This window comes from Cuculus canorus, chromosome 3, assembly GCF_017976375.1.
Source record: "Cuculus canorus isolate bCucCan1 chromosome 3, bCucCan1.pri, whole genome shotgun sequence".
NCBI lineage: Eukaryota > Metazoa > Chordata > Aves > Cuculiformes > Cuculidae > Cuculus > Cuculus canorus.
This window is the reverse complement of record NC_071403.1, coordinates 100389548-100401924: the sequence shown is the minus strand read 5'-3', so window position 1 is coordinate 100401924 and position 12377 is coordinate 100389548. Positions and strand designations below refer to the sequence as shown.

Here is a 12377-nt window from a genome sequence, read left to right as displayed (position 1 = left end):
TGCAAAGACATGCAGTGTGTGCAGATAAGAAGATAAACTGGAAGAAATTACATCTGAATCATGACATATCCATTTCTTTTCTGAGGCTATAGAATCAAATGATGGAGAAGACTGAAAGTACTTGAAGGTACCTGTGCATAAGCCATCATGATGATCAGTACCAGTTGTAGCTTCTTGTTTCTTCCAAGTATAAATTTCAAAACAACTCCTGTGGCTAAGAGGGTTTTGTCTTCCTTTGAGAAACATTTTCAAGGGGAATTAATTATTTATTTCATGTGATGTAACATAATGTGCAGTGGTCTGTTCTTGCTTTCCTATTTGTATTTTTCTTGACCTCATACCTAGAGGTCATTGGTATGCATGTAGCTTGAATCATTCGGTTGTTGATTTCCAGTTCTCTCTTAGAAGCATACAGGCAATAATAAAAGTGTTCTTGTAAATCCCATCTAACTTAACAGGAAAAAAAAAAAAACAAACCCCAAACCACCAAAATATCCAAACCAAAGTACAAGTAATTTTTAATTTTTCTGCATACCTCTTTTAACAGAGTCAGTGTCTTAGGAATATACCTAACTGAAACAGTTTTGCAGCCATTCATGCTATTTGATTGTGTATGTAAGGTGGCCTACTTGATATTGCTAGCAGTTAAATAGCAGTAGGAGAACTTGGGATCAGCTTTTCAAGAATTTTTTCCCACTGGTAGGATTTGACTACATCTGTGGTATTAAATAGTTTTGTTTTCCAACTTCTTGTCCAGACCTTAAATCTGTTATTCTGAAGGGATAGCCTCGTTGCAGCTATGTCTTGATTCCTCTCTTGAAATTAACTTATGAAAGAGGGCAGCTTACTTTTTATCACTGAACTGGGCGTATGAGCACTTCCTCTGGAACAGGATATAATGGATTCCGTTGTAGCACTTTTCTTTACTCCAGCTGTGATAACAAAAACAATTGCTTAAGGAGTAATTGTCATTAGCTTCTAAAGTTAAGGGTATTTAGAGCTATGTTTTAATTGTTTGCCATTGATGCAAGGGACAAATCAAACTTATGAAAACATTTGTAAACTGACCCTGGACCAGTCAATCAGAGAACATAGTGATCAGTGCACGAACACCATGAAATATTGGAGAAGTGAATTGTGTGCTTGTGCGCTGTTTGCTTTTGGGTAATGATCCTTAGGTTGCAGACAGGAAATGAAGAATTGTGGTCCTTTCTTTTTCATTTACTACTACACTGATTTAAGAGCAATTATGAAATTCTTGTGGGTTTGATCTGTTATCTGTAAAACCAGGACTGTTCTCTGTAGTGTGAAATTTAAAGGTTCTGCAATGTTTTCCGCAATGTGAAGTTTAAAGGTTCTGCATTGTTTGTGCATGTGTGACTGTGGTAGGTGAGGTTGTTGCTATTCTAATTTCATAATATCTTAGGAAAACCAGAACTGTTACTGTAAGAAAATATCTCCCAGAAGTTCTGTCACCTACAGTTCGAAGTAGTGAGCAAGTACACTAAACCCGAAAGTCACCACTGTGTATTCCTGCCCTACCAACTATGCATATCCTGCCACTGAAAATTTGGAAGAATTTAAAGGTAGTTTTAATGTTTTATGAAGGGACCTCAGAGTTCTTGAGAATACACTACTCTAATATGCATGTTTCCGAGACTCTTAGGAGCAGGATCTGGGGATTCGAAAAGCAGTAGGCAGAGATTGAAGGTGAGCAACTAATTCTCCTTAGTTGCGGGATGATTAACTGGAAAAACATCATATGTATTCTTGTATATAGTAGCTATTTCGTGTATCTTTTCAGGTTTCCTAATACTCCCCCAAAACCAAATCTAAACCTACTTAAAAGGTTGTATTACATTATCGGGGGGAAAAAAATGAATTACTTTGGATTTTATTTTTTATCCTCAAAACCTTCAACTCTCCTTACTAACCACTGACTGAAATAATCTCAGATCATAAAGAAGAGTTGATGTAGTGTTTTTCCTTGCTAATGACAGTGAGATACAAATCATAGTACTTTGTATAACTGGATCCTGTGTCTTTCATGATGGGCAAAGTCATATACACTAATAGCATATTCTAATGTCTAGTCCTGATTGTATCTATAATGTAAAACACTCAGATATTTCTCTGTCTTGCTGTATGTAAATGGCTGACAGGAATTAAAATAGACCTCAAAAGACAGAAGCCTGTTAAGCAGATCGCTTCAAATTAATTCTTTATGTACATGTACAAGTATTCATATTTGTAAATGTTTAGAAAGGAATATCGAAACACTGAATTCCTGATTCAGCTAAAACCTCTGAATATATACGACTGTTTTAAAACAGAAAATGAGTGTTGAGTGTAGAGTTTAAACCTTTATCAGAACTGTGTGTGTTCCAAGTGTGGCATGTAAACTTGAGAAGTTTGCTATAGTAGAAAACTAGTAAGCTGAGATTTGATAAGCTTCTACATCATGTCTGAACTCTGACTTCTTTCTGTTGTGACATGATGCTAACCTCCTTTCAGAATTGCAGCCAGCCCTGATCTGCTGAAAGCATTGTCTTCTTGCTTGTGTGAGTCAGAAAGCAAGAGTCTTCTGCCTGGCACGGAAGACGGAGCAGTCTGAATATTGCAGCTAAAAGACCCTTGTATGATATTTTGTTTTTAAACCTGTACATCAATTGTTTTAAAAAAAAAAAAAATTCTGACTAAGTGGAGGCTTTGTTTTGTTTTAAAATAAGCTAAGCTAACAATTTTAAGAGGAAATTGTTCTGGCTTTGTGATGCACAGAATCACCAATCCTATTACTTTTTAGACTGCATTTTCCTCTTCATGTTCTTGACTGCCTGTGTTTTACAAGAGTAAAAAATAGAGTGATTTTCTGAAACTTTTCCTTTAATGGAACTTCATATTTTGTCTTCCTTGAGCTATTCCTAGCTTTTACAAATACATGAAAAGCTAATTATTTTTGTTGTTCTAAGTCTACTGAACTGTCTGTCATAGTTATTGAAAAGTTCCACTGTCCTTCTAGATTCATTTTAATTAAAAATGACTGAATCCTGCAAACACTTGAGCATATGCTCAATGTTGAAGTGGCTTATCAGTAAACGTTAATAGGTCACTTAGAACTGTGTATTTGCAGGATTGCCTTTGGATGATGGAATTACCTTTTAGCCTCAGGTGGCATACACCAAATCTTTGAGTGGCTGAGACCTGCATCCTCAGTTATACCTTACACTGAGATGAGTTTACAGGATGGGAATGGCATTACCTGTACATGTGTCCTTCTTTTGCATCAAAGAGAAGAAGTTGCTTGAGCTGGAGTTAGTGATGATGACATGCCAGCCATAGCTGCCTTCCTCATCTTAATTTGCACTTGAGCTTTCTTGCCACACTTTGTGTTCCTGAAGGTAAAGCTTGGCCATAGCAGATATAAGGTATCTCAGCTATCTAGTTTTTGATCAGAACTACTTCTACCTTGTGTGAGGAAAAGTCAAAAGCGTGATGCCTTCATCTCATTTATTTAGAACAACAGCTGTCTTTTGGTATTCTTAAATACAAATTCCATACATGAACAAACATCCCATAATAAAGAATTTTTTTCTTATATTTAAAAATCCTGGATTCTTGTACTATAGGTAATAGTTTACCAAAGCAGACGCACATTGAGTGAGCCTATCTAATAATTTGGTCGATTCATCTGGTACCTCATCTCTTTAATGCTCCATCCTGCAAAGCACAGATAAAACTTCTATTGAACTTCTGTCCTTAATTAACATAGTGGGACATCAGCCAGAAGTTTCAGTGGAGCAGGCCTTGATTCCATGTTGCTCTTAATGTTGTTAAGTAAGGTGGGAGGCAGACGTAAGTGCTTCTGCAAATGGTGGGAGGCAGACATAAGTGCTGCAAAATCAAAGATGGATCTAATTCCCGTAATGTTTAGTGATCTATAATCTTGCAGCTGTAATTTTTTTGTACAAATAGAGAATTCTGCTCTCTCTATCATACAAACTTTAGCAAAACCAAGCCAGAGATAGTACAGTTGCTTTTTGGACTAAATGCTTTTGTAGAGATTCATAAAGATACTTAGTTTTAACAAAGCAGGTTTTAGGAGTTTCTATATGTTTAAATGTTAAATTATCAAATACCTTATTTCTTATTTTATTTCTTTATGGTTTCCCAAGCTTGTCTTAAACTTGTTTTGGTTAAGCTTTGGATTCTTCATTAAAAAAAATAAAATACTTTTGCAAAGGAAATAGAGGTCAGTCTTTAAAATGAACAGTGCTGTAATGTGTGATCACATTGCACATTTCCAATTAATGTATTCATATATGCAGTAATTAAAAGCTATAACTTCGTAACTTGTAAACTTTGTAAGTCAGTAATAGTAATGCAATGGTTATTTACAAATCTTCCACTACAGAATACCTAAGAAAATTTTGTTCTGAAGAACTTTTATTAATTTCTTGAACTACAGAGTTTTATATTATTTTATATATTTCTAAAGAATTTAACACTATTTTTTTTAAATGTTTTAAAGAAACATTTTGGAGGAATTTGCAGACTTTGAATAAAAGTAAGGGTCATGTTATGAGGCCACAATTCACAGCGTCTGCCAGGGATACTGGGAAAATAAGTGCGCTTTGATTTGTGCTTTTCCCTCCTACCTACTGAGATCTTATTTGTTTAAAAAATTATGTTTAGTGCAAGAATACTCAATTGTTGTTTCCATGAACAGAGTATTCTTGCATTATTCTTGTTTATGCCATTCTGCTAGTTAATTTTTATTTCTCACTTTTTATATTATGCTAATCACTTTGATATTAATGATCATATGCTGTCAATAATGGTGGCAGTTCTGAACTGTTGCTTGTTTTGAGAGCAAGAGAAATGTTGGTGTTCTCATTCACTTGTAAAAATTGTCATTGAGAACTTAATTATTTAGTGCTGACAAGTTAATGCAGCTAATTTATTATTCAGTCCTGTCAACATTTCAACCCCCAATGTGCAAACATTTTGCTCATGCTGTATAGATAATAGGAAAATTACTAAATATACAGTTTAATGCAAATTTTTAAGTTGCGTAGAGCAGATTTTTAAAAAGGTGCAAACCTAACTACATAATTGAATTTTTTTTACCAATTAATTATTTATGCTTTTCCTTTAAATATAACTTGCTGTTCTGTGTAATGAGTGGTGCTGAAACTGGTTTCAGTTATCAGAGATGTGAATGACACAATGAATGCTTATGTACTCTGCCTGTTGAACCCATAAATGCTGGTACTGAACGAACTTCTGTTTTTTCACATTTCCTGATTTTCTGTCAGCTTTCAGTCTTCCACGGGTCATTCAATAAACACTACCCTGAATGACTCTTTCGAGTTACCATATGTCAATCAAACTGAAGCATATGCTTTTTAGTAAGCAGAGAAAGTAAGCTTGCTTTATTTGAGTTTGTGTATTCTGCAAGACAGTGTCTTGATTTCTGTTTCATTCCGAGCTTATTTTTGCTTTTAGCAGTGCAGTGGAAGAGGTTGGGGATCATGGGGGAAGGAGTACCTGAGGAAACCAAAGGAGGACCCAAATAGAAGAGAGGGAGAGAACTGAACAGCAGGATTTGGAAATGTTCTTTAGGCATATTCAGTTTGAACTGATCCACTTAAACAAAACAGGACAAAAAAAAAAAAAAAAAGAAAAAGAGGCAGAATTACCCAAAAGCTTTTTCCAGTAAGTGTTTCAAGAGGTAGTGTCACAGTAAATTAAAAACTCTTTCCCCCCTAATTGTGCCATGACTAATTCTCATGGCGTGGGATTCAAAAACTGCTGAATGTCATTGTTTGACATATACATTTTTTTCTAATTAGGGAATGGATATGTCACTGCATTAAATATATTCTCAGTGCGTTGCTGATATGAGTCACCTGGTGTAGCAGTTGCTAAGTATGTTTGTATACAAATTTTGAGAAAGTCAGTGAGCATAAGAAGTTGCTTATATTAGACTTTTAGGATACAGTAAAATATGTATCAACTGTGCAAATCTTTCCTTTTTAGAAAATACCCTTAAATGGATTTCTATTTTTGTTTTAGTTTTCAATAATATTGCAAGTACCACATTCCTCATTACAGATGAGTGAAAGAAATCCCGATGTGTCTTCAGTGGAGCTGGAAGAAGCGTGTGTATTTACATAGACTTTGAGCTCCTCACTTCTGCTGGGGGCTCTTTGCTCTGAGTGACGCTGGTGGGAACTTTATACCCAAGGACTTGCTGTTCCTCACCCTTCTGCTGCAGGGCAGTGGATGGTCACTGACTTCAGACTAAACAGAATTCCCACATATGAACACTCACCTGTGCTTCGTGACTTCTGTCTTGTCCCTCTAAAAATGTATTCCTTCTCCCTCTATCAGTGTAATCTCTTTTTTTTTTTTTTATTTCTTCCTATCCTTCAGCGCTTTTCAAAAAATCCCCAAAGAAGTTTGCCTTTTAGCCATATGATTTATGAAACTCCACTCCTGGTGGTCCTTGCTTTATCTTTCTGTAGTATTGCAGAGTATCCCCTATATTTGAAGAGCTTTAACAGCCCCAAAACACAGATTTGAACTGAAATTGAAATGTAAGGCTTTCCACCTAGAGCATTTTGGACAATCACCGTAGCTACTTATTGGCAAAAGAAAATGTCCCACTGTAATCTCCAGGAATCGTATGATTGGTTATAATTACAATTCAGATTACTGCCCTTTAATTGCATAACAATATACATTGGAGAAAACTGGTACCTGCTCTGGAAAGGGGAAAATGTTTTTTGGGTATATGTTGTTTTCTGCTGGCTTGCTCGTGTCAAAGAAGTTGTTAGCTTTAGAAATCAGACATATCAGCAATGGGATTGAATTTGTGTTACAAGCTTTGAAGTATTACTGCTTGTGTTAGGACACAAGTACAGGTAAATATAAGATGTGTTCCAGCAACTTGCATGTAACTTGAAGCGCTTACATGATAAAGTGTGTATTTTTTGTTTCTTTTTTTTTAATGACAGACTTTGTTTTCATTTTATCATTTTCTTTGAAAACGTAAATCCATTTCTCTCTCTTGGGATATTTCAGTAGTAGTAATATGCTGTTAAAATAAACAGAATTTGGATTTTTGAAAACAAGAAATGAGTCAGTTAAGTACATAGGATAACAATATATCCTATATCAATATAACATTTGGAGAAACCACAAACAATCTTCAAAAGAAATTCTTGAAGTTGGGTCCTTTTATGAAACATCAGAGGGATAAGCTTGTTTTCTTAGACTCTAACTGAAAGAGATTTTCCAGAGGACACTAGAGATTACCACACCCACCCACCCTCACCCTCCCCCTGGCTGAATTTTCTTGTATTTCCACCTGACATGTAAGGTGTGTTTTTATTTTATTTTCTAATTATACACATGAAAAGATACTTCTTATTAGACTATTTATGTTACATTAGTCCTGCTTTACGTAAAGGCTTGTCCTGAATACATTTTGCCTTTATGGTTTCACAAGCATTTGAAATGCAACTGATTCTATGTAGGCCACAGCACTGGTAGAGAAAGTTTTTCCCTCTTTTTAATTTTAAAGCACATTTCCATGGACTGAATCTTCGTGAAATAATACAGTTTTGAACTTTTCTTAGGATGTGTTGTCCCACCTAATTTCTCATTCAGTAAATGTCATTCAGTTTGCACAGTTACGTTGCTTTTTAAAGAAAAAAAGTGTTTTTTCCAAGAGACATGTTGGCTAGTCTCACATGCCAATATTAAAATTCATGGATACAGAAGTTAATGGTAGGTACTAACAAAATAATGTTTTATGAGGTGTTAGAAGTGTTTCAGGACTTACTTAAAGAAAAAGTTAAGTTGCATTTACTGCACTGAAGGTTGACTTTTGGATTTGAAGGATAAGTGAGGTATAACTTGATCAAAAACCAAATTATGTTGTCTGACATGCAGCTCAGTCTTATTTAGGATGAATGTTGATCTTGTTTTAATACTGTAATGTTGAGCTTGGGTCAAGAACCTGCAGGCAGCTGCCCAGACTTGAGAACTCGTCCCCTCCCCACTGCTTTGTGACCAGCATCATTAAGTCATGTCTGCACTACATTTGTAAGCTCTGCAGGGTACAAATGGATCTTGTTCAACTGCATTGGAAAGTTCTTTGCTTGGCTCTTGGGCATTGTAAAGTAATAATCATGCACGGGCTGATCGTGTCAATGTCTACTAATGTTTGTAAAAGTAAAATAATATGTATTTAAGAATTGCTCTGTGTTGCAGTAGAATTTTAAGCTCCTTGAATTTGTCTTTCAGAGACACATGCAGTCGTACCTTATTTTCTGAAATTATAATTTTCATTGGAGACCAGCAAAAGAATCCAAATGAATTACAGCTATGCATATTGTTTTAGTATTTGTGGGGTTGTTTTATATTGCCAAAAGTAAAGAGCTTATAGCCGTAACTTATTCTATGTAAAAACTGCTGGTTAGGGTTGCTCAAGTTGAGCACTAGTAATCTATTGTTTAGTGGATTTGGTCAAGCAAAGTTAGTCAGTCTACTGGTCCATCATGTATGCTTATGCAGATTGACCGTGGAGCATCTAGGCTTCATGTGAACTGTCATTCATTAACTTGATATATTTGTCATCCTAATGACAAATGTATTTTTACAGTGTCTGTACTGGTGTACTGCTAGAAATAACTGACCTGAGGAGGTATTTAAAGTGCTGCCTTCCTTTTGTGTACATCAACAGTTTTGAAACTGGAAAATGACTTTCAATTATGGTTGTAATAGCACCCTCTCAAGGAACAGATACTTGCAATCCTTGCTCTCTGCTTCATACCATATAAAAAGAAAAGATAGCTGAAATATTGAGGGATATGAAAATATGAAAAAACTGTCATTTGAATAATAGACAGGGGTTCTTAAACACTGTTCTTCAGTGTTAAACATTCTGTGCTGTTTTTTAATGAAAGTGCATGAAATTAAATTATCCTGCAGGAGTTTGCAGAATGGTATTTTAAAAATATGTAATGTAATATTCTTTTTCGAGTAATTTTAACAAAACTGCCACAGACTAATTAAAGCAGTAATCATGACTAAAAATCAAAATAGCAGCTCTTGGTTTTCTTTCAGGTTCATGAACATAAGTTATATTTGGGATTCTCCTTATAAAAAATATTATAAAAATGTAACATTTGAATTTAATTTGTTGGTCAACTCCAGTTATTTACTGTAGCAGTTTCAGTTGATCAAGTAATTTAATTTTAGGTAGCTTGTTTCCTAGGTCACTTGATACTTACTTAGAAAACAAATAATAAAATATGGTTACAGTGCCTTATATTTCTAAGATCAGATTATTTTTTGTAGTCCTCCTCACAAAAGAACTCAAACCATACAGAGGTCTAAGTACTTCTAGTGCTACCTGTGAAACAAGGAGGCTTTGTATTCTGGAAAGTGATGGTAAAAAAGTTCACAGATTTGTACTGTACATCCTGCAGTTTCTGGCAAGTCCCTTATTTCTGCTAGATTCAGTTTCCATACATTCGGGATATCGATCCTTTTTGTTGCTTGGAGATCATCATACAAAACGAAGTTTTCTGCTCCATATCTACTATTCCAGCAGTGAATATCTTAATGGTAGCAATTTCTGAGTATCCTTTTAATAAAACTTCAGTGATTTATTCAGGTAATTAATTCAAGATTGTATTTGAAAATCACACCAAAGGACTACTTATTAGACAGAGCTGTTGAGGCACTATGTGTGCTTGACGCTGAGGAGGCTCATGGTACGAATGATTCAGCTGTCTGAGGGAGCTAGTGTCCCCTGGTTTTGTAAGGGGGGTTCTAGGGGCAGTTGTGGTATTTGTTCTGCAGATAGGGACAGTTAATAAAGTAGAGTTACTCTGATTAAAAAGAAAAGGCAATACTTAACAGTTTTAGCATAGGGTTGCATTTAGAATTAATGTTGATATGAAAATGTTTTATATTTAGAAGGATTTCCGGGGCATCAGTGGAAGCAACCATCTGCCACTTTGGTATATGAAGGGGTTGTTGGAGGCTGTGCAGCATAAAATTCTGCTTAAGAACACTTTGAAAGCAGCCTTGCGTATTGGACATGGGCTTTATTTGTGCAGGGTTTATTCTGATGCCTTTAATGAAACAGTTAAGAGGGATTCCTGACTTTACAGACCTGTTGTAGCCAGTGACTAGCATGGAGTACGCTTCTAGTAGTGTTTTATCAATCTGATACTACCCCAGTGCGTACAAATAGTACCTAGAAGTATATATCATCATCTAGCCTCTCGTATTTGATATGATGAGTGAAATTGTTGGAAGACTGGAAACCTGTCTGAAGTGTGACCTGTTAGCAATGGGAAGTCTTGACAATGGTATTGGGAAACTGTTTTTAACTACTTTTAGAAACTCAGTTCATAACATTTCTCTGTGGTTTGTGTCAGTGTAAAGAAAGATGCAGAAATTTCTTCATGGTAGACAAAGGAAGCTGTTTCTGCATCTTGGGAGGCAGATTTGTCATCTGGAAAGTTTTCCAAGCATTTGCAACTTAACATCATTCAGTACTTGAATATATCTCACTTATGTGAGTTATTTGGTACCTTAGGGACTGTTTGGCCATGCTATCTTACACTTATCCTGTTCTGTCATGTTTGCCCATTCACTTTTTCTTCACCCATGTCTTCCCATACCTGCTGTGATGTCCTAGTGGTAACAACTATTACATGTTGGGGTAATAAAGAACAACTTGCACATCTTGTTTTGGTTTTATAATGTAAAGCAGCAATAAAGTTAAAACATGCAAATCACCTCTGAGAGACTTGAAAACTTCTTGTCTTCCTGGCAAAAGGACAGTTGAATATTACAGGTTTTTTCCATATTGTGCATATGCTATCACATGAATTTCACACAAACTATTGCATCTACAACCTTAAATCTTGAGATAAATGCCAACTTTACATTTGAAATTGAGGATCTGTGAGAGCTGATCTCCCTTCCATTAGCAGAGATATTTCAAGATGCTTAGCTTTGGATTGTGGTATATCCTTTCCTTGTTTGGGGGGAATACAGTTGGCTGAATTGCTGTCTAGGTTTACTTTCAGCGTGCTGGAAATAAAGCTTCTGCTGAATCAAATCTCTTTCAAAGAACTACTTAGAAAGATTAGGTCAGATCTATGGATTATCTTCTATGCTACACGCTATGCTATAGAGCAATGCAGAGACAATGAGGAATGTCTCAGTTTGGAATCATGTAACAGCGTGTTATTCCTTCTGAAGAATGATCATCATTTTAGGGAATGAGACTGAAACCTAGGGAAACAGCAGTCTACCTTCCTGTCTGCCACAGACTCTACTTTATATTCTGAGTCATTGTTTTAAACCAAGATTCTTTTAGAGGTGGACAAGATCTGCTGTAGTTAATGGAACTTGTTAATATAATTTGTGAAACTGTATGATAATCAACCTACAAACACCTTGAAGTCAGTAGCCTTTCCTGCATAATAATGAAAAAAATGTTAAATGAGTATCTTATTAGATTCTTAATTTGTGGTTCATCATGGAAAATCTAGCCAGGTATTTGGCAGCTGTACTTGACAAAAAGAGGAAATATAAATATTTCTGAACAGTTTTATTCTGTTTCTTCTACTGTGTTACATAAATGCATTCTTTCATAAGCGTGTGTGTGAGCTGTAAGCCTCTTGCTCTAGTACGTTACCTAGCTGATGGCAGGAGGAGGAGGGAATATGTAGAATGTCTTCATTATGAGGAGCTGCATCTTCAGTAAGCTAGAAAAATAGAAACATTAGACTTCTTTTTAGGATGTGGGTGTTTTACTTCTATCTTTTTATCAGAAAAGAAGCCATTGATGTAGCAGCAACACTTTAGTAAGTAGAATGATATTTAATCTGCACACTGTATAAGTAAGCTTTGTGGTTGAGACCAAAATAGTGTGCAAATGCCAGTTCTTCTGTACGTGTCTTTTTGCATGCGAACTTTATATAGGAGGAGTAATAGTGGCAAAATTTACACTTCCTGTTTGTAAGTAACTTTATTATGTATCACATCATGCAAATACATCATACGGCTATTACCTGAAATGAGGGAGGCTATGAAATACATTGCCCTGAGTTTTATGATTGTTTCCTTTACTAACCATTACTTGATGAATTACCACTATTGGTAGATTGGGATTGATGCTGTTGGCATGTTAAATTTAACTGTGAAGTCTGAAAGATCTGAGTGGCTTAAAAGGTAAAACAAAACAGTGGATGAAGTGTTTGGTGTCTTGGCTTGGATCCAGCTTGATGTCCTAAATGAATGCATCACTAAACCACAACAGATCAACCCAGATTTACACAAGT

At 35.6% G+C, this 12377-nt stretch overlaps 1 protein-coding gene across 5 annotated transcripts in view; it reads left to right on the top strand.

The window, feature by feature from the left end:
• The window catches only part of SRBD1 (S1 RNA binding domain 1), a 132438-nt gene that overhangs the window by 94794 nt on the left and 25267 nt on the right, over positions 1–12377 (top strand). The gene's annotated exons all lie outside the window — the stretch shown is intronic.